At 38.9% G+C, this 22,993-nt stretch overlaps 1 non-coding gene across 1 annotated transcript; it reads left to right on the forward strand.

The window, feature by feature from the left end:
- The first annotated feature begins 11,126 nt into the window (after positions 1-11,126).
- Positions 11,127-11,229, forward strand: LOC144322856 (small nucleolar RNA U13). The gene has a single exon (XR_013388470.1). It is a non-coding gene; the product is annotated as a small nucleolar RNA U13 (small nucleolar RNA).
- Positions 11,230-22,993: the final 11,764 nt, after the last annotated feature.

A 22,993-nucleotide genomic window follows, 5' to 3' on the forward strand; every position in this document is an offset into this window, starting at 1 on the left:
ACAAACAAAAAAACAGGCAGCCCGGGTGGCTCAGTGCTTTAGCGCCGCCTTCAGCCCAGGGCCTGATCCTGGAGACCTGGGATCGAGTCCCACGTGGGGCTCCCTGCATGCCTGTGTCTCTGCCTCTCTCTCTCTCTGTGTATGTGTTTGTGTGTGTGTGTGTGTGTGTGTGTGTGTGTGTGTGTGTGTGTCTGATGAATGAATAAATAAAATCTTAAAAAAGAAAAAGAAGATGAGAGAGATGGGAACTAAGGAATCAATCTAGGAAACCAAACATGTCTAGCTGCCAAAATAGGACTGAATAGGGGAGGCTTATGGGGAGATCTCTGTGAAGTTGTGCTTCTAATCAGCTACCACCTCTGTTGATCAGCTGCCAAGCATCTGATGTAGGGCCTGGGGCCACTGTTTGTTGAAAAGATCAAAAGTTGGGAGGAAGAGCCAGGTATGGATTGGAAGACAATGAAGATAAGCTTCCTGAAACCTGTTGATCCTCTACATCTGTCTCTTCCAGCATCTAACCACAAGGAACTTCAGAGTAATGGCTGCTGCTTTATTTCCATCTTCCAAACCTCTCTGAAATTCTTTTGACCAACTCCAATTTGGAATCTTTCAGGGAGGAGGATTTTGGGAAGTGTGATCCAGCTTAATCCAGTTGGCACAGAACCAACCCTCACACTAAGTAAACTATGCAAATCGAAGCTGAATCTCATCACTTAAGGATTCAAAATGTTTCAAATGCCTGGGGGGCTAGGACTATGTCTTTGTCCGTTTCTTCTGTCCTTTTTGTCCTAGGCAATAATTTAATTCTTGTATTTCTTTCTTTTTTTTTAGATTTTATTTCTTTATTCATGAGACACACAGAGAGAGAGAGAGAGAGAGAGAGAGAGAGAGAGAAGCAGAGACACAGGCAGAGGGAGAAGCAGGCTCCATGGAGGGAGCCCGATGTGGGAATCGATCCTGGAACTCCAGGATCAAGCACTGGGCCAAAGGCAGGCACTAAGCCACTGAGCCACCCAAGGATTCCAATAATTTAACTCTTAAATCATGTTGCCTCACTGATCTTACTGTGCAAGCTACTTTTTCTGCTGCCCTGGTATCTAACTCTCAGAAGGAAAAATAAGTCCTTTCTTTAGATTTAGGCTGTAACATGTTGCCCAGGCAGTCTTGTCTTTTAACTTTGTTTTGGTTCTTATATTTCTGTTGGCTTCCTCTCCTGTTCCCCTATTCTGGCTACAATCTTTGTGTGTTCTCTAGAATATCTAGCTGCTTCTCCCCTGCCTAAGTGTGTTTATGAACCATTACTTCTAGGTAATAATTTATCTTTGGGTGATGTAGATCTCCCATTTTTGTTTTAACTAACCAATATATATTCAACTGCAGATATTTATTGAACATCTCAGCACCATAACCTCCATAGGAACTTAAAGAACAGAAATATTTATATAACAAGAGAAGGAGTAAAATATACCAATATAAAGCAACAAATAAATAGCTCTCAGAGTTCAGAGAAGGGAACTGAATTCTGTCCTCCTATGGGCTCTTTATTTACCTTTTCCAATCAAGGCCTTACCTTTTCCAATCTTCTTATAAGATTTCCAAATCTGGGGATCCCTGGGTGGCGCAGCGGTTTAGCGCCTGCCTTTGGCCCAGGGCGCGATCCTGGAGACCCGGGATTGAATCCCACGTTGGGCTCCCGGTGCATGGAGCCTGCTTCTCCCTCTGCCTGTGTCTCTGCCTCTCTCTCTCTCTCTCTCTGTGACTATCATAAATAAATAAAAATTAAAAAAAAAAAGATTTCCAAATCTTCATAATATTGCCCTAGTATTTCTATTATAAGTTAGCTACACATATTAGAGTCAAATCAAATACATAGAATTTAAGCAATAGTAAATAAAATAGTACTGAAAAAAGCTATATATGTGTTTGTTAAGGAAGATATAATAATTTTAGGCCACATAAAAATCAAAGAAACATTGATTGTAAAAATGTAAATACAGAAGTAGGAAACAAGGCTGTAATTTTATTCCACCAACTGTATTTGGAAATTTTTTTCCTTTTTGCACTGTTTCAGTGACATGGATTTCTGGGGTCCAGAATTATTTAATATTGCATGCATTCACTCAAGCTTGGTTTTCACATCATGAAATCTGTCATTTAATGGCTTGAGTAAGCAATAAACTGGTTGTGGTTTTAGAATATTTTGTCCACATGCAATATCATCACCAAAGAATGCCAGAATTTTTTTTTAGGACAGTGCAGATGTAGGTAATTTTGTCTTTTTAATGAAGTTATACATTTCCCCTTTGTATAAAAATTAAATACCCTAAACTCTCTAGACTGTAGTTATAATTTCACATTAGCATTATATGAATAGGAAAGGGAAATACGACCCCATTCATTATGAATTTCACGTATGGATTTACACATAAAAAGGTACAATTGTCAAAATAGCTGCAGACTGAGAAAATGGTCATAAATGTCATGCAAGAGCAATGCTGAGAAGCTGTCATATGTTTTCTTTGCTGACATTTTAGATGAGGGGAACGTGAAGATGTAGAATTAGTTCTGAAAGATGCAAAACTCAACTTCTTATTCAGTCTAATCTCATCATTTGATCTTAGATTTGGTCAAGCCTCTAAAATTGAATTTAATATCTTTTACCCACTCCTACTTCATGCCTCCTGGTTAGGGTAGAACAAAAAGGAGGAAAAGGTACAGTGAAATTTTATCTTTAGCTCCTGTTCTAGTTTTTTCATGATATGGCACCATTAAGCTTTCAAGGGACTTTTTTCTATTTCAGGATACCTTACAAAAGCTAGGGTAGCTCCATTAAAAAGAACACATTTTTTAAATTGTGGTAAAATATAAAATTTACCATTTTAACCATTTTTAAGTGTGCAGTTTGGTGGCACTCAGTACATTTTACATTATGTTGCAACCATCACCACCATCCATCTCTAGAACATTTTTCTGATCCTAACATGAACACTTCCTGTCCTGATTTACTTGTAGGAGAGTAGGGTCATTGAGATAAGGAGAAATTTGGGGGAAAAAAAATAGCATATTCTATGTGTTAGTCATGCCCTTGGTGGAAAGAGAAAGTGAGCAGGATCATCTTAACCTTGCTTAGTGGTCTACTTCCAGAAGTCATGAAGAGATATGTATATAGAACAGCTCAGATAATGCACATTGTTCCTTGCTAAGGAATCATGTCTTTGATCCCTAAAGTGTAACTCGTGGATTTATTGTGCTAGGTTGAATCTCAAGGGATCTTACGGTATTTTTTTAAATCCCTATAGCCTCAAACATGACAACAAACAGGCTAAACTTGGCCATTCCTAAGGACCATGAAAACTTTTCTCTACAGTTGAGAAGAGGCTCAGAAAGATAAAACCAAGAAAAAGAGTGAAAAGGAAAAACAAGCATTTCTCTTGAAGGCATAGAGCAACAGGTCTAAACATCTACACCCTTCCTGTCTTCTTAATCTTGGGCCCCACTCTGAATTCTTCGTGGTCTTCTAGACAGAATAGAGGATAGGAGGATGAGACTCTAGGCTTTCTTACTACACTAGCTACATAAAAAAGGATAGGATTAAACAGTGCAAAGAAGTAGGACACCGAAAAAGAAGAAAATTGCAAAACAAAAATAAAAACTGAAAATTCCAGAGGGAATAAAGCAATCAAAAAAGTCCTCCTGGGACACCTGGGTGGCTCAGCAGTTGAGCATCCGCTTTCAGCACAGGGAGTGATCCTGGTCCAGGGATCCAGTCCTGCATCTGGCTCCCTGCATGGAGCCTGCTTCCCCCTCTGCCTGTGTCTCTGCCTCTCTCTGTGCGTGTCTCTAATGAATAAATAAATAAAATCTTTAAAAAGAAGTCCTCTTCAATGATTTCAAAATGATAATGATAATAATTTCAAAAATTATTGAGTGTCTATCATGTGGTCACAAAAATCCTATAAGGAATATACAATTTTTCCCCATTTTTTTTGATAAGGGAACTGAGGCACAGAGAAGATAATAGGCTTTATTTAACTTATTCAGTCCACTAATACTTATCTTTTTGGTGAGAGGTGTTTGAGATATAGCACTAAACATTTGATACTGACCATTCTGCCCTCAGAAAATTTTTTTTTAAGATTATTTATTTAGGGATGCCTGGGTGGCTCAGTGGTTGAGCATCTGCCTTCAGCTCAGGTTGTGATCATGGGGTTCTGGGATCAAGTCCTGCATCAGGCTCCGTGCAGGGAGCCTGCTTCTCCCTCTGCCTATGTCTCTGCCTCTCATGAATAAATAAAATCTTAAAAAGTAAAAAAAAAATAAGTAAATAAAATTATTTATTCATTGGAGAGAGAATGTGTGAGAGAGGGAGCACCCATAAGCAGTGGGAAGGGGGGAGAGGGAGAGGGAGAAGCAGACTCTGCTGAGCAGGGAGTCTCATGTGGGGCTCTATCCTAGGACCCTGGGATCATGGCCTGAGCCAAAGGCAGATGTGTAACTGGCTAAGTCATCCAGAGCCACCGAGGCACCCTGCCCTCATGAAATTTACAATCAAATGGAGGAGATAAATAAACAAAAGTACAAGCAGGCAAATGAATAAATTTCAAATCAAATCAGGTGGTAGGAAGAGAACATATGAAAAGGAAAGTGGGTTTGAGACTAATTAGGCAAGGTAATCAGGGCTGACTTTTTTATAGAGATGAGATCTAAACAGTCCCTCAAAGGAAGAAAAAGAGCTAGTCTTTCCAAAGGTGAAGGAAGAGTTGCAGGCCAGATGAATAGCATGTGCAAAGAGCTTGATGTATTCTTTTCTTTAATTATTTTAAAAAGTCTTTATTTATTTATTTGAGAGAGAACAAGAGAGAATACAAGCTGGGAGGGGGGGCAAAGAAGGGGGGAATCAGACTCCTCGCTGAGTAGGAAGCCCCATGTGGGGGGCTGGATCCCAGGACCCTGGGATCATAACCTGAGCCAACAGCAGCCACTTAATCAACTGAGCCACCTAGGCATCCTGAATGTATTCCTAGGTGTATTCTTGAAACTGAAATAAAACCTGTTTGGCTGGAGTGTACAGGGATGGGTGGGGAACAGGCATTAGTGTATGTTGAAATCTAGATCACCCAGGGCCTGTAGGTCACAGTAAAAGGTTCCAACTTTACTCTCTCTTTTTTATGTATACCCACATATTAACTGTCATTAGCTCTTGGTAGTGGGGTTAGAGTTGTTTTTTATATTTTTCTTTCTTTTTTAACCTGTATTTTTGAAGTTTTAGGAGCAAGCATATATTACTTATGTAAAAGCAAATACAGATCCTTTTTCTCTTAAAAGTAGATGTAATATTATATGATTCCATGTATGTGAAATGTCAATAAATAGCAAATTTACAGAAATAAGGATCAGATCACTTGTGATGACGGTTGCCCAACTCTCTACATTTACAAACAGAGAAACCAACTTAATTGTACACCTACAATGGGTAAATTTTATGGCATGTAAAATATATCTCAATAAGTTTGCTTTGAAAAACGGAGGTAAGTGCAAACCTGGTATGATTTCTCAAACCAGAGACATAATAAACTACTTGTAGAAGGTGAAGAAAGGTTTGGCTGTTCTGGAGCCTGTATAGGACATTAAAACTTTGCCCAAATCTGCACCCTTTTGCAGGACGACCTGAATCTGCTCCTTCAAAGTGCTCTGGCAGCTGGCTTCTGACACTTGCTCTTCACTGAATAGGAGTTATGATAAGAAGTGGGGTGGGGTATGGGCAGAGTATACGAATAACACACCATTAATTATAAGACAAAATTAATCATAACAGAAATAGAAGTAAAGGCTTCAGTTGTGGCAATCTTTTGACTTTCTAGGACAGTTCTTTAGGGTTAAAATATTTTGGGCTGCCTACAATATTTTGAACAGCTTCTTCAAATGTTGATAACTCTCCACAGTAGGAATCTAATCTCAAATTAGAATCCCCCTACTTTATGTTTCACAGCCTCTCTTGTTCCTCCACTTGTGATCTTCATTCCACTGATCATAAGCATTTGTATTAACCTTTGATTCAGAGGAAACAGGTAGGATGGGAAGCAGCCATATTGCTGGTGGAAGTGCCTGCAGAGAGGCAGTGTGGTTCTGAGATTGGTGGTGGTGGCAACTTTCTTACAAGGTCAATTCTGTGTTATGATTTCAGAAGGATTTTTTCCCTTCAAAGCTTGGGAGCTTTTCTGCTTATTTATTGCTGTGTAACAAACAACTTCAAAACTTAGGGGCTTCAAAGAACAACTATGTTACTATTTCTCATAATTCTGTGGGTGGAAAATGTGTACATGGCACAGAAGGAATACTTCATAATCCCTCTAGGTGGTGCCTGCAGGGTCTGAGCCATCCAAGATGGCTTCTTCACTTACACATCTTGTGCCTTGGTTAGAGTAACTCAAATAGCTGGAGACTGGCTGGAAGAGCTCAATATCGGTCATATGTCTGTGCTCTTGGTTCTCATAATTGGCTGGGTTCCTTCCCAGGGCTTCCCTAGTCAGTCCTGAGCCTCTTCTCTACCACATCGTTTCTGTGACTGGTTTCTCCCCTGTGGTAACTGGACTTCTTATAGGTGGAGAGTTTCTTCAGAGTGCAAGAGCTAATGGTGCCAGGTCTTCCTAAAGCTTAGGATCAGAATCACTTCACTGATTTATTAGTTAAAACAAGTACCAGAGCCACTGCAGTTTTAGATAAGGCATCCATAAGGATTTGATAACCAAGAGGCACAGTTCATTACAGGCCACCAGAGGACTGTCTCTTATATGCAGCATAAAGCCTTTTCCTTCAGCCCTTCTGATTACTCAGTAAACTCTTGCATTAAATATAATAAATACCTTTCTGCTTGAACTGCTTGAAATATTTAGCTTAAGACTCTATTGACTGCAGTTCTCAATGCAAATATTTTCTCTATGATTAAAAAAAAAACAAACTAAGGTCCTAAAAATTGTAGCAACATTATTTCTCTTCTTCTTACCCCTCTTTGATTATCAAATTCCCACATGTTCCCCTAAAACTTCCCACAGTCATTTCTTGGAGGCCCTGGAGCTATTTCAAGTCAAAACTTTCCCTCCCCAAAAGATATTAAGCACAGAAGTTTTAAGGTAAGTTTTATCAATCTTTCAAAGAAATGATTATTCTTTTAGTATTTAAATATGAATACAAAAGTTCCCTAATTTATCTTTACAACTCTAGTATAATGCCAATCCTAAAACATATAAAAAAATAGCATGAAAAAGAAAAGTATGGCCCAATCTCATTTATGAATACATTTAAACTCTTAAAAAAAATGGCAACTCAAATCCATAGTTATTACAAATATCATAAATGCAAACATAAATTTGAATGTGATGATCAAATAGTCTCAGAATTACAAAGATGACTCTGACTCATTATTAGAAAATATTAATGTAACTTATCATACTAATAAGGTAAAGTAGAAAGATGATTATGTGCTAGGACATTAGAATTGACATTTCAACTCAAATACTGAATGATGATTGGTCAGTTTCAAAGTGAGACATGAGATACATGTAAATGCAGAAAACAATTCACAGTTTCCAGAAGAAAGGGAGTGGGGGCTTGGGCAAAATGGATGAAGGCAGTGGGAGATGCAGGCTTCCGGTTCTGGAATGAATAAAAGCAATGGTAGAAGGGTGCCTAAGTGGCTCAACTGGTTAAGCATCGGACTCTTGATTTTGGTTCAGGTCAGGATCTCATAAGTTGTGGGAGGAGTCCCAGGTCAAGTTCTGTGCTGGGAGGGAAGTCCTCTTGCAGATTGTCTCCCTCTGCCTCTCCTCCCTACTCACACGCACATTCTCTTTCTCTCTTTTTGTCTCAAATAAATAAATACAACCTTTTTTTTTTTTCATTTTTTTGAATATTTTATTTATTTATGATAGTCATACAGAGAGAGAGAGGCAGAGACACAGGCAGAGGGAGAAGCAAGCTCCATGCACTGGGAGCCCGACGTGGGATTTGATCCCGGGTCTCCAGGATCACGCCCTGGGCCAAAGGCAGGCGCCAAACCGCTGCGCCACCCAGGGATCCCCATCTTTTTTAAAAATAAAAGGAACAGCATGAGGAAGATGGTCATTGATATTATAATAGCATTGTATGGTGACAGATGGTAGCTATACTTGTGGTGAGCATAGCATAGTATAGAAACTTGTTGAATTGTTATGCCGTATTCCTGAAACTGATGTAATATTGTGTGTCAATTTAAAAAAATACAAGAGGGATCCCTGGGTGGCGCAGCGGTTTGGCGCCTGCCTTTGGCCCAGGGCGCGATCCTGGAGACCCGGGATCGATTCCCACATCAGGCTCCCGGTGCATGGAGCCTGCTTTTCTCTCTGCCTGTGTCTCTGCCTCTCTTTCTCTCTCTGTGACTATCATGAATAAATAAAAAAATAAAAATAAATAAATAAATAAATAAAATTAAAAAAAAAATAAAAAAATACAAGAAATGGGGGATCCCTGGGTGGCTCAGCGGTTTAGCGCCTGCCTTTGGTCCAGGGCGCGATCCTGGAGTCCCGGGATCGAGTCCCACATCAGGCTCCCGGCATGGAGCCTGCTTCTCCCTCCTCCTATGTCTCTGCCACTCTCTCTGTCTCTCTGTCTCTCTGTCTCTCTCTCTCTCATGAATAAATAAATAAATCTTTAAAAAAATAAAAATAATAAAAAATAAAAAATACAAGAAATTAAACAAAATAAATATAACTTTCACATGAGAGGGAAGCTTTCTTATTGTTTATTACTTGATAAAATTAATTTTATTTATTTTTAAAAATTTTTAAAGATTTTTAAATTTTTTTTTTTTTTTTAAGATTTTACTTGTTTATTTGAGAGAGAACAGACACAAGCAGGGGGAGCGGCAGAGGGAAAGGGAGAATTAGGCTTCCTGCTGCCTCGGGGCTCCATCCCAGGACCCAATAACCTGAACCAAAGGTAGACACTTAACGGACTGAGCCACAGAGGTGCCACAAAAGATTTTTTTATTTTTAAGTAGTCTCTACACCAAACACAGGGCTTGAACTTACAACCCTGAGATCAAGAGTTGCATGCTCTACCTACTGAGTCAGACTGGCACCCGTTGAAAAAATTAATTTTACTAATTTATTTAATTTATTTTATATACTTTTAAGGATTTTATTTTTAGGTAATCTCTACACCCAATGCAGGGCTTGAACCTACAATTCTGAGATCAAGAATTCCTTGTCCTACCAACTGAGCCAGCCAGGTGTCACTGATAAAATTAATTTTAAACATTTACAGAAATAATAAGCAACATTGTTAAAAGTCCTTCCCACCAAGGTTGTTTTCCAATGCATATAATGACTGTGCTGTGGACCGATGGCCAATAAAAGATTAGTATATACAAGAGAAAAAAACAAAACAAAAAAGTGAGTCATGAGACAGAATAATATGCATGTTTTAAAAGAATAGTAACACCTTGGACCCTATACCAACTCTAAGAACATTAAAAAGACTCAGATGTGTGGGGATTCAAGGACAATTTTGAAGGGATTTCTTTAGAGAATATTTATGATATATTTTGTGACCCAGATCACCAAACAACAGAGGTAGAAAGTTCCTCCCAACTCTCTAGTCAAGGGCTTTAAGAAGACCTCTTGGAGAACTTGATATACATCTCCTGTTGTGGGGAAACATGGACAGTAGGGCAGACTGGAGTCTTGTTGCTATCTGACCAAGATGACTCATGCAAAGGGCAATATGTTTCCAAGAAAGTGACCATGTGGGGTACCATTGGAAAACCAGAAGTTGATGGAGAGCAGCAGACAGAAATTCTTTCGCCCATGTCATAGGAGTAGTAGGTAGGGGATGCCATCAAAGAGCCTCAGAAAAGTCCACAAAAGTCTTCAACATAGAAGAAGACAACTTTAAATATTTACTGGATGTTTGGACCCAGTAATTCCAATCCTATTTCCCATAGCTAGTTTGACAGAAATGTATGCATATATATATCAAAGACATGTATGAGATGTTCATAGCAGAATTTTTCATATTAGCCCAAATTGAAAGCTTTTTAAATGTCTATCAACAGTGAAATGGATAAATAAATGTGATATATTTATACAATGGAGTATTATCCAGCAATAAATTAAAGAATGGCTTGTTGAATCATTTAATAATACGGATAAATCTCACACATTGAGTGAAAGGAACCAGATATAAAATAGTACATTCCGGGGGACCTAGGTGGCTCAGCAGTTGAGTATCTATCTTCAGAAGTTCAGGGAGTGATCCCTGGGTCCTGGGATGGAGTCCCACGTCAGGCTCCCCACAGGGAGCCTGCTTCTCCCCCTGCATTTGTCTCTGCCTTCTGCCTCTTTTTGTGCCTCTCATGAATAAATAAATAAAATCTTTAAAATAAATAAATAAATAAAATAAAAAATTAGACACAAATTTCCTAGACCCAGAGAGTATGAGATCATCTTATAATAGTAGAAATTAAGTATAAATCGTCTGCTCCCATTTCATCTCTTTCCTCCAAGTAGTAAATGAGAAGAGGAGAAATTCATTATGTTTTCCTCCATAAAAGCAAGCACCCCATCTTAAACCAGGCCCTACCTAAAGATATGTGGGTGGGAAATCTTAACCTTTACATGAAGATTAAAGCGTTAATATATATTAATTCATATATTGGACAAAACACTCTAATTACTGAACTGAAAAGAGATTTGCCTCTTATGATGATGTCTGGACTTTCAATTCTCTAAGAGTGATCAGAAAAATTAAACTTGAGTTTAATTCAGGATGGTGGAATAAACCTTGCCTACTGAATACATTTGAAAGGGACCATGAGAGGGGATCCCTGGGTGGCTTAGTGGTTTAGTGCCTGCTTTCAGCCTAGGGCATGATCTTGGAGTCCTGGGATTGAGTCCCATATCAGGCTCCCTGCATGAAGACTGCTTCTCCCTCTGCCTGTGCCTTTGCCTCTCTCTGTGTCTCTCATGAATAAATAAATAAATAAGTTTTTAAAAAATGAATAAATAAAGAAGAAAGGGACCATGAGAAACAACATATAGGTGCATTTTGATTATATCCCACTGGTTTGCTTGTTTAATATGCTACTACAGATCGTTTTGTAGTTCATAAGTGTGATGATTGGATGTTCACGCTGTTGTGTGACATGTGCCTCCCTCAAACATTGTTGTGACATCAGCATGTTACTGTCCGACATGAAAAAAAAATACCACTTAGAGTAAGGTGCTCACTACCAATGCAAAGATAGGCTTTTGGCTCACTACCAATGCAAAGATAGGCTTTTTTAAAAAGAAATAGGAAATTAGTAAGAGAAAGGTAATTTCTTTTTTAAAAGTTTTATTTTTTTATTATTTTTAAAAGATTTTATTTATTTATTCACAAGAGACAGAGAAAGAGAGAGAGGCAGAGAGAGACATAGGCAGAGGGAGAAGCAGGCTCCATGGGGGGAGCCCAATGTGGGACTCAATCCCAGGACCCTGGGATCACACCCTGAGCCAAAGGCAGACACTCAACCACTGAGCCACCCAGGCGTCCCAAGAAAGGTAATTTCTTAATGTAAAAATAATCAGTCAAAATTATATTAATTAAAAGGGAATAAATGTAAGAATTATTTCACATTAATGTCACAAAGATAAGTCACAAAAATAAGACAAATGTTGTTGCCCATTTTTTTCAGAAATTTCCTGAGAATTCTATCCAATGTAATAAACTAGATAATACAAATGAGTTGTAACTACCATGACTAAAGAGAAAAACTGTCTGGGGTGCCTGACTGGCTTAGTTGGCAGAGTATGTGACTCTTGATTTTGGGGTTGTAAATTCAAGCCCCACATTGGGCACAGAGCTGAGTCAAAAAATTACCATTATATAGAGGTAATATAATTATTACCAAAATATTCCAAGAGAAAGAACTAAATGGATGTTAGCATTAATTCTGAACTATAAGAGGAATATGTTAAAAGTTAATAGTTTTTCTCTATATATTTACATATTCATATGATTATATTTATATGATATATGATTTACATTATATATAAATATAATTATATGAATATATTAATCATTTGAATATATAAATAGAATATATTTATAAAATAGGCAAAATTAACCTGCTTGATAGAGGTCAGGATAGTGGTTGAATTTAGATTAACAGTCTTGAGTGAGAGGTGGTACAGTTAGAGAATGTAATAGGAGGGGAATCCCATTTACAACAATGAAAAACGAAGCAAAATAAAAATTAAACCTTTAAAATCCAAGTAATAAACTTAATAGAATTTAAAACATTCTTAGGGACAAGAACTATTAAGGTTTATTGAAGTACATAAAAGAGAGTCTAGGATAAATGGAGAGATATGACATCTTCCTGGACAGGAAGACTCAATATCATAAAAATGTCAATTAACCCCTAAGTAATCCAAACATTTCATGTAACTCTTTGATAAATGAATTCTAAAGTTCCCCTGAATGGTTTCCCATCTCATTTAGAGAAAAGGTCCTATACAACCTGTCTCCCTCCTATTACCTTTTATTCCTCATATCCTACCTCTCTGTTGTTTACTCTCTTCTTTTTTTCTTTTTTAAGATTTTATTTATTTATTTGAGAGAAAGATAGAGAGAACATGAGTGGAGGAGGAGGTGTAAAGGGAGAGGGAAAAGCAAACTCCCTGCTGAGCAGTGAGCCCAATGCTGGGTTCCATCCCAAGACTCCCCCCAACCCCCACCCCCTCCCCCTGCAATCCCACCGAGATCATGACCTGAGCCCAAGAACTGACTGAGCCACCCAGGTACCCCTGTTTACTCTCTTCTCTAGCCATACTGACTTCCTTGTTACTTCTTCAATATGTCAGGCAAGTTCCTGCTTCACACTCTTTGCAATTGCTATTCCTTCTTTCTGGAATGTTCTTTCCCTAAACAGCTGCATGCTTGCTCTCCTCTCATCACCTATAGGTCTTTGATCAAATGTCATCCATTCAGGGACGCTTTCCTTGATTACCTAATCTAAAATTGGAACAACCACACCTACCCACCACCCACATGTACTTCCCTGGCTTTTTTTTTTTTTTTTTTTTTCATAGCACCTATGTGTATCTGGCATACAATATATTTTTTTACTTACTTGTTTATTGCCTGTGTCAAGTGTTGATCTCCTCTAACACACACAGATACATGCACACACACACCTGTTGATTTAAAAAAACTAAACTTACTTTTGCTTAAGGGAAAACATCATGACAGAGTCTAAGGAGTGTCTCAAAATGAGGAAATGAGGGAAATGTAAAATGAGACATGGGGCTTGGGTTAGATAACTTTAAGGCAGATCTTGCAAGGGAAAAAACAGAGTTTATGATATAATAGTTTTGAATTAGTGGGCTCAGTGAAATAAGAATCTTAAAGTGAGGTTTTTTTAAATACTTTAAGAGAAGAGAGAGAGAGCACATGAGCATGGGGAAGCGGGTGTAGAGGTTGATGGGTGGGGCAGAGGGAGAGGGAGAAGCATACTCCCCACTGAGCAGAGAGCTCAAAAGGGCTTGATCCCTGGATCAAGAGATCATGACCTGAGCTGAAGGCAGACACTTAACCAACTGAGCCATCCAGGCCCCCCTTAGTGAGTCTTGATGGGCTAGCAGTTTTGATAAATAAGCCTTTTAGTCAATTCACATTATATTTCCCCAACCAGCAGCTAATATTTTTCTTCGTGATTATTTAACACAGAGACTTGAGAATTGCATTAGCTTAAATTCTCTGTTTCGCTTTTTATCATTTGCAGGCAATTGGGAAGATCACTTATCACTTGGGGACATCATTAATCTGGATCTACCCTATGTTGGATGTTGTGGTTGACTGTGTTTTCTGATGGTAGTCATTTCAACCTTTAGAGTGTCAACTTTTCTTGTTCTTGGTAGAAGATCATTAGGATGCATAATGATTGCACAGCAGCAGGTAAGAGTCTGGAGTTCTACATTCATACATTGCAACACAAACAAATGGTAATCTAATTTGGGTAAACATGTTCAAACTAAATTAAGAAAATAGATTCCATTTCAACTATGAAGAGCCCACAGAACCGGATATTTGAGTGTTAGACAAGTTATTTCATTTAATGGTATCTTTATTTGTTTTTCAGATCTTTTTAGTGATATAAAGGACCCAGAGAAATCTGCAAATATGTAAGTACAATATTATTTCCCTTATGCAGCATGTAGTCTCCTTTAAGAAAAGAATATTATGTCCAATGACTCTATGTTTTGAGTTATCGTTTACCTAATCTCATGGAATTTTTAGGGGAGAAGTTCCATGGCCTTAGACACATTATTTAGTTTTACTACTTTCTGAACCATGGCATGTAAGATTATTTGTAATTTTTTAGATGTTTTGGAAAGCATAAAATGAAAAGTTTTAGATATAGAAGAAGGCAGTTCCCAAAAAACTCCCTTCAGTTTTTAGTTTTTGAACTCAAATCAGAGAGCAGTTTCCCTCCTTGTTGAATTAAATGATTTAAGTAACATTTTTGTTCTGGGCAGGGTAATACGTAGACTAAAATAAATCCTAGGTGATACCTGGGCCTATCCTGAAAGCAGGCATCAATTAACCAAGGTAACACTTCTCTACAATCTGCTGATGGCAGTCAGTTTTTGTACTGCACATTTAATACCAATTGCAAGGTGCCAAGCAATGGTTAAGATTTTATTTATTTATTCATGAGAAACACACAGAGAGACAGAGACATAGACAGGAGAAGCAGGCTCCTTGCCGGGAACCTGATGTGGGGCTCAATCCCCGGACCAGGATCACGCCCTGAACCAAAGACAGACATTCAACCGCTGAGCCACCCAGGCGTCCCAAGAGATGTTATTTGTAATAGAGAGATTACTGGGTAGCTCTGAAGTAAATGAGCTTGTGGTACAGTCCACCACTGTGCCTTTAATGTAAGATCTATAAAAGCAGAACAGTCTTTGAATGTACTTCCATCTCTTTTGGGATCCTCTTCAAGCTATACTTCTATTGGTTGCAAAGGCTAGCTCCTACAAAAGTTTCCTACAGTGAGTTTGTCAAAATGCAGTTTGAGGGTCACCTGGGTGGCTCAGTCAGTTTAGCATCTGCCTTTGGCTCAGGTTATGATCCCAGAATCCTGGGATAGAGTCCCACATCATCAGGCTCCCTGCTCAGTGGGGAATCTGCTTCTTCCTCTCCCTCTGCCTTCCTCTCCCTCTATTTATGCTTGTGCACGCTCTCTCTCTCTCTGTATCAGATAAATAAAATCTTTTTTGAAAAATGCAAATTTTGAGAACACAAGTTCTTCACAGGCGGCCTTCACTTCAGATACCAGCCACAGGATTGGCATTCTCCAGGGTTGACTCTCATTTCTGACCAGTTGACCACAAATTGAGGAAGTCCCACAACCAACTCCAGGTTTGATAATCTACTAATTATCTGTGACAGATTCACAGAACTCATGAATAGTGCTCATTAATATTTGTGATTGCAGTTATAGCAAAAGGCTATAAATTAGAACCACCCAAAAGAAGAGGTGCATTGGGTGAAATCTAGGAGGGTTTCAAATATGAAGCTTCCATCATTCTCAGGGATATGTTACTCTCCTAGCATTAAAGTGTGAAAATAGGGATCCCTGGGTGGCGCAGCGGTTTGGCGCCTGCCTTTGGCCCGGGGCGCGATCCTGGAGACCCGGGATCGAATCCCGCGTCGGGCTCCCTGCATGGAACCTGCTTCTCCCTCTGCCTGTGTCTCTGCCTCTCTGTCTCTCTCTGTGTGACTATCATGAATAAATAAATAAAATATTTTTTAAAAAAAGTGTGAAAATACTCAGAATATTGCTAAACAGGAACTTCATCTGAGCTTCAGTGTCCAGAGTTTCTATTGAAGTTTTATTAGATAGGCATGGCTGATTGAATCATTGCCTGTGTGGTTGTGGTTGAGCTCAATCTCCAGGCTTCCTTTCTTTCCCAGAGGTCAAGATGATATCACATGACTCAAACCCCCAATCCTATAATCACATGGTTGGTCTCTCTGGCATGGCCATCCTCCATTTGAGTCACCTCACTAGCATAAACTATCAGGTGTAGTCTGAGGGGTCCACCCTGAATAAGAAAGATACACAGGAAATTAAGAAGGTTTAGAGATTATCTCCTAGGAATCAAGGCCAAAGGTTAGCCAAATTATGTATTACAGAGTTCCCAAGTATTGTTTCTTTGGAGGGAATGTGATAAGGGATTTCTGGCTGTTTGACCTGTTGTGCTACCCCCCAAAAAATCACTTAGTGATGAATTCAATTACCCGGAAATTAACTGAATTATTTCAAGGAACTAATATAAAAGGAAAATGAGTGGCAACTAATATAAAAGGAAAATGAGTGGCACCCAAAGGAAAGCAAATATAAATTCAGGAATTGGTTTGATTTTGTGTTTTAGCCAAATCACAAGGAAAATAGAGTCAAGCATTGGACTTTTACCAAGGAGTGACTAGTAATGCAAGCAGCATTATTGAGCATAGGGATCTCATAAATATCATAGTTAACAATCCAAAAACCTTAAAGCAACCAAGAGGGGGCAGCCCAGGTGGCTCAGCAGTTTAGTGCTGCCTTCAGCCCAGGGCCTGATCCTGGAGACCCGGGATCGAGTCCCACATCGGGCTCCCTGCATGGAGCCTGCTTCTCCCTCTGCCTGTGTCTCTGCCTCTCTTTCTGTGTGTCTCTCATGAATAAATAGATAGAATCTTAAAAAAAAAAATTAAATTAAAAAAAAAAGCAACCAAGAGGAAATAAAGTGGCTTGGCAAATGAAGAACAAAAGAATGCTGATTAAAGCATGGCAGTCCGTACCTCCAGTCATCCAGATTTAATTTCATGAGCCTTGGCTGGAAGCTATCTACTTCATGCAGTCATCTTATTGATCTGAAAGTCTTGGGTTGCAGCTATATCCTCCTGATGTTATAGGTTCTGGTTAGTACAGTTTCCCAGTAATTTAACAATGACTTAAATTTCTTTGCTTGAGAGAGATGGTTCTAAGAATCAACACTGGAGATTTTTGCTATAGTGATGTTTACAGTAACTGATAAGGTCCTTTTCATCAAGGCTCAAAGGCAATGAAGTCTCTTTATTGATAAAGTAATGTGGGAATAGAAGGGAGTAGAATTCTTTCTTGAGGTGTAACAAAATTAATATAGAAGGATGTAATTAATGATAATCCATTGAATGGAAACATATTATGAACAGGAAGGAGACTACAAGGTTTTTTTAAATTTGTACCACAAAGTGTGTTATGATGGTCCCTGATTGACAAAGGCATTGGAAGTTAATAGCCTAGAAATAAAATCTGTTTGGAGACAGTTATTGTACCAGTCTTTGGACATGAACAAAAGTATATTCCTATGATATGTTAATCAGGGACCAGTCAGGAGACCAAAACACATAAGCTTTTTTGAATAAGGAAAATTAATATCAAGAATTATTAACTAGTAGGAGGTAGAGATAAAAGAAGACTCTGAGGAACGCCTGGGTGGTTCAGCGGTTGAGTGCCTGCCTTTGGCTCAGGGTGTGATCCTGGAGTCCCTGGATCGAGTCCCACACATCGGGCTCCCTGCATGGAGCCTGCTTCTCCCTCTGCCTGTGTCTCTGTCTCTCTCTCTCTCTCTCTCTCTCTCTGTGTCTCTCATGAATAAATAAATAAAATCTTTAAAATAAAAACAAAAGAAGAAGAAGAAAACTCTGAGAGATCCAGAATAGCAAGTACAAAAATGCAGCTACTACCTCTAGGCTGAAGAAAAAAGGAGCAATACAGGAATTAATGACTAGGAAAGGATCCTCTTCCCACCTATCTACCACTCCCCAAAGGCTGAGATTTAGACCTCTTCAAAGAGGACATGACTACTGCCTACACACCACACAGCCTGCCAGCGGTGAAGAAACTTGCCAGAGAGGTCTATAGAAGTGGTTCACCATTGCTGGAGAGTATGGGCAGGCTGAGTCAATCTGTAGAAGTATTTAGCTTTTGCCAGAGGATGTTGGTGGGCTATCAAAGGAGCCCCAAGAAGAGAGAGCACAAGCTGAAAGTACAATTGGAGCTCCTCTCTTGGTTTCTTGTGTTAAAGGGGGACGCCTGGGTGGCTAAGTGGTTGAGCTTCTGCCTTCAGCTCAGGGCATGATCCCGGGGGTCCAGGGATTAAGTCCTGCATCGGGCTCCCTGTGAGGAGCCTGCTTCTCCCTCTGCAAATGTCTCTACCTCCCTCTCTGTCTCTCTCATGAATAAATAAATAAAATCTTAAAAAAAGAAAGAATAATAATAGAAGTCTAGAGCCTTCAAGAAAAATGTCTTCCTGCCTCTGTGGCCATGCAGTGTCACTCCATTGCCCTCTGCTGATCAATCATAACATCTCATCAGTTGACAAAGGAGAAGTGATTGTAGGGTCCAGTATGAGTATCACAAAATCAGGGCAAAAAAAGTGTAGATTTGGAACACAGCAATAATATTAAACTAATAACTGGTACAGAAGAAGTTCACAGTCATTGAAAAATACCAATAATTTAATTTTTATCCTAATTTCAATAAAGAGTTCTGATAAAAATGTTTTAAGTTAATTAAAATTTGGAGAGTGTTGAAGAAGCCTTAATGTTTCTACTATTGTTCTTGTATAAGCTGAGGGACTGAGTCTTTGGCTGAACTGGTTGCTACTACAGTAAACTCAAAGATGGTTTTGATTCATAAGAAAGCTTAGAGTCGGGATCCCTGGGTGGCGCAGCGGTTTGGCGCCTGCCTTTGGCCCAGGGCGCGATCCTGGAGACCCAGGATCGAATCCCACATCAGGCTCCCGGTGCACGGAGCCTGCTTCTCCCTCTGCCTATGTCTCTGCCTCTCTCTCTCTCTCTGTGACTATCATAAATAAATAAAAAAAAATTAAAAAAAAAAAAGAAAGCTTAGAGTCTGATTATTCTGGATTTGGGACCAGGAATCGGTGAATCTAGGACAAAATCAGAAAAAGTTGTCAGAGGAGATAAGATACAAACATAAGTCATTTTATTCAAAGGCGAGAAATAGTTGTAGTTAATAAATAGGAAACACAGCAATAGGTAATAATGTTAGAAGGAATTTAACTTTTTTTTTTAACTTCTTGTCAAAATGTTTCAGAAGTATGCCAAAAGTCTAGAGAACTAACTGAATATTTTATAAATGAAAAATAACTCTTGTTCATCCAAGCCAGAATGACAAGGTTGTTTTAAAGAAAAAAATGCAGGTTCTAATTTTACTTTTTGTCTTCTATCCATATAATAATTTTTTAAAAATATTATTTGTTTATTTTAATTCACACACACACACACACACACACACACACACACACACGAGAGAGAGAAAGAGAGAGACAGAGGGAAAGAGAACAAGAGAGAGAGAACATGCCCCCAAGCAGGGGGGAGAACAAAGAGGGAGGGAGAAGGAGAAAATGTGGAGCAGACTGTGCTAAGCATGGAGCTCAATACGGGGCTGGACACAGGGCTAGATCTCCCCACCCTGAGCCACAACCAAGAGTCAGATGCTTAACCGACTGAGCCACCAGGCACCTCTCCATTCATATAACTATAGTAAAGTATGCATAAGCCCTCAAATTTGACTTTTATTATCTTTTTTATCTTAAATAAACCTTTTCAAGTTATCTTTATATACTTTTCTGGGATCCCTGGGTAGCGCAGCGGTTTGGCGCCTGCCTTTGGCCCAGGGCGAGATCCTGGAGACCCGGGATCGAATCCCACGTTGGGCTCCCAGTGCATGGAGCCTGCTTCTCCCTCTGCCTGTGTCTCTGCCTCTCTCTCTCTCTCTCTCTGTATGACTATCATAAATAAATTTTAAAAAATTAAAAAAAAAGATTTATATACTTTTCTACATATGCATTAGACATACACACATACAAACATATATATAACATGTATAATATATGGGGATCCCTGGGTGGCGCAGCGGTTTGGCGCCTGCCTTTGGCCCAGGGCGCGATCCTGGAGACCCGGGATCGAATCCCACGTTGGGCTCCCGGTGCATGGAGCCTGCTTCTGCCTCTGCCTGTGTCTCTGCCTCTCTCTCTCTCTCTCTCTCATTCTCTCTATGTGTGTGTGTGTGTGTGACTATCATAAATAAATAAAAATTTATTAAATAAAAAAAATAACATGTATAATATATGAATATGCCAATAGATGACTAAATTAAGGCATTTAAGTAGCTTTAACATATATTTAACACTTGCTATTAAATAAAACAATGTATGTATTATGTTGTTGAGCTTAACACCTTTTTTTTCTTTAAAAATTGTTTTATTAAGTAAGCCGTACCCCCAAAATGAGACTTGTACTCACAACCCACAGATAAGAGTCCATGGTCTGCTGAGGGAGCCAGGCAAGTGCTTCAAATTTAACATAGTTACATGCCACAACAATATCCTTAAACAGCAAACAGGCATACCATATTTATGGTTTTGATTGTATATTCCTATTTCTATTTAATAATCTTCATTATTATAAACTTAAAAAAAAGATTTTATGTATTTATTCATAAGATACACAGAAAGAGAGAGAGAGAGAGAGAGAGAGAGGCAGGGACACAGGCAGAGGGAGAAGCAGGCTCTGTGAAAGGAGCCTGATGTGGGACTTGATCTCAGATCCCAGGATCATGTCCTGAGCCCGAGGCAAATATTCAACTGCTGAGCCACCAATGTCCCTCATTATTACAAACTTAACCAGACTAATCAATTTTGAACTTTTCCAACAAGAGAATTAGAAGGGAGGAAACCAAGAACAATCTTGCTTATTTTTTCCATGGAGTATTTATTATTACTTTAATATATTTTGAGATAGGAGAATAATACATACATACATATGTGGGTACATACAAACATATTTATTTATTTAGATATTTTATTTATTTATTCATGAGAGACAGAGAGAGAGAGAGAGAGAGAGAGAGAGGCAGAGACACAGGCAGAGAGAGAAGCAGGCTCCAAACATAATAATTCAAAAGCATTTGACATCTTTTTAATCTATAGTCATTATGTATATAAAAACAAGGAGCGAGAGTAATTTAAAATTATGTTTAGTGCTCATGTTTGTCTACATGAAAATTATTTGGGATACCACAGTATATTTGTTAATTATCTTATTTTCATATCACAGTGAGAGAGAGAGGCAGAGACACAGGCAGAGGGAGAAGCAGGCTCCATGCACCGGGAGCCCGACATGGGATTCGATCCCGGGTCTCCAGGATCGCGCCCTGGGCCAAAGGCAGGCGCCAAACCGCTGCGCCACCCAGGGATCCCTGAATTTAAGGTCTTAAAGTTGACCAAAAAAATCTGTAAATACCACTTACGGTTAACCCATTGCATCCTTAACATGTGTAGTATTAAAAGAATCCATGATCCCTGGGTGGCGCAGCGGTTTGGCGCCTGCCTTTGGCCCAGGGCGCGATCCTGGAGACCCAGGACCGAATCCCACGTCGGGCTCCCGGTGCATGGAGCCTGCTTCTCCCTCTGCCTGTGTCTCTGCCTCTCTCTCTCTCTCTCTCTCTCTCTCTGTAACTATCATAAATAAATAAAAAATAAATAAATAAATAAATAAATAAAAGAATCCATGAGATAAAATCTTTTAAAAATATCCGTTATTGCAATTTCATTTGGTAAAGATGATTTTATATTTGTAATCTTAAGCCATTTGCGGAAATAATAAGTTTTTGGACTCACAGAATTAACCTAGAAATTTAAAAAGTTTAAATCATAAGAAACTAACCCCAAGTCATGTATTTAAAAAACTATATAGGGCTTTTATTTTGTGAGAAAGTTGGGAAAAACAGATAAAGGTGTTTTTTTTTTTTTTCCAGATAAAGGTGTTTTAAGCTAAAGTTTTATCACTATGTCTAAAGATTTATCTATTTTTCAGTAATATTACAGACTTTTAAAAATTATGAATAAATTTCCGTATATATAAAACTTTATTTACTTATTTACTTACTTACTTACTTACTTACTATTTATTAAGTAGGCTCCACAGCCAGCAAGCTTAATATATGCACACAAGCCCCTCAATATAGGGCTTGAACTCACAACCTTGAGATGAAGACCTGAGCTGATATCAGGAATTGGATGCTTAACAACTGAGCCAACTGGATGACCCAAAACATTTTTTAAAAGGATTTTTGTGGGATGCCTGGGTGGCTCAGTTATTTAAGCATCTGCCTTTAGCTCAGGTCATGGTCCCAGAGCCCTGGGATCAAGCCCGACTTCCAGCTCTCTGCTCAGAGGAATCTGCTCCTCCCTCTCCCTTTGCCACTCCCCCTGTTTGTTCTCTCTTTCTCTCTCTCTCTCTGTCTTCTTTAGGGATCAAAGCTATTGCCTAAATTCACCTATGTCATGAGTTTCTTACAATGAAGAAATTAGGAAGAATCTTTTATAGAAATATTTTTAAAGGTGGGTTTTGCTAGCAAGGAACTTGTTTGGAGGACTGGATTTGGGCAGAGTGTGGAGGAACATCTGGAGGCAATTCTTAATAAGAAAGCTCTTCAAAAAAAAAAAAAAAAAAAAAAAAAAAGGAAGCTCTTCATCTTGGGGATCCCTGGGTGGTTCAGCGGTTTAGCGCCTGCCTTTGGGCCAGGGCATGGTCCTGGAGTCCCAGGATTGAGTCCTGTGTCAGGCTCCTGGCATGGAGCCTGCTTCTCTCTCTGCCTGTGTCTCTGACCCTCTCTCTCTCTCTCTCTCTCTCTCTCTGTCTATCATGAATATATAAATTTAAAAAATCTTAAAAAAAAAAAAAAAGAAAGCTCTTCATCTTGATAAATAAACTGTTTAGGTCATAGCATTATCTTCCAGGAATAGGTATTCTCTGGAGCAAATAGGTGAATTAATTTTTGCTTGGTGTCAGTCTTATTTAATATAGGGAAAAGAAAGCATGCTTGGTCCTTTGAGGGTGTCACATGTGGACT

The sequence above is a fragment of the Canis aureus genome, chromosome 10 (genome assembly GCF_053574225.1).
Source record: "Canis aureus isolate CA01 chromosome 10, VMU_Caureus_v.1.0, whole genome shotgun sequence".
NCBI lineage: Eukaryota > Metazoa > Chordata > Mammalia > Carnivora > Canidae > Canis > Canis aureus.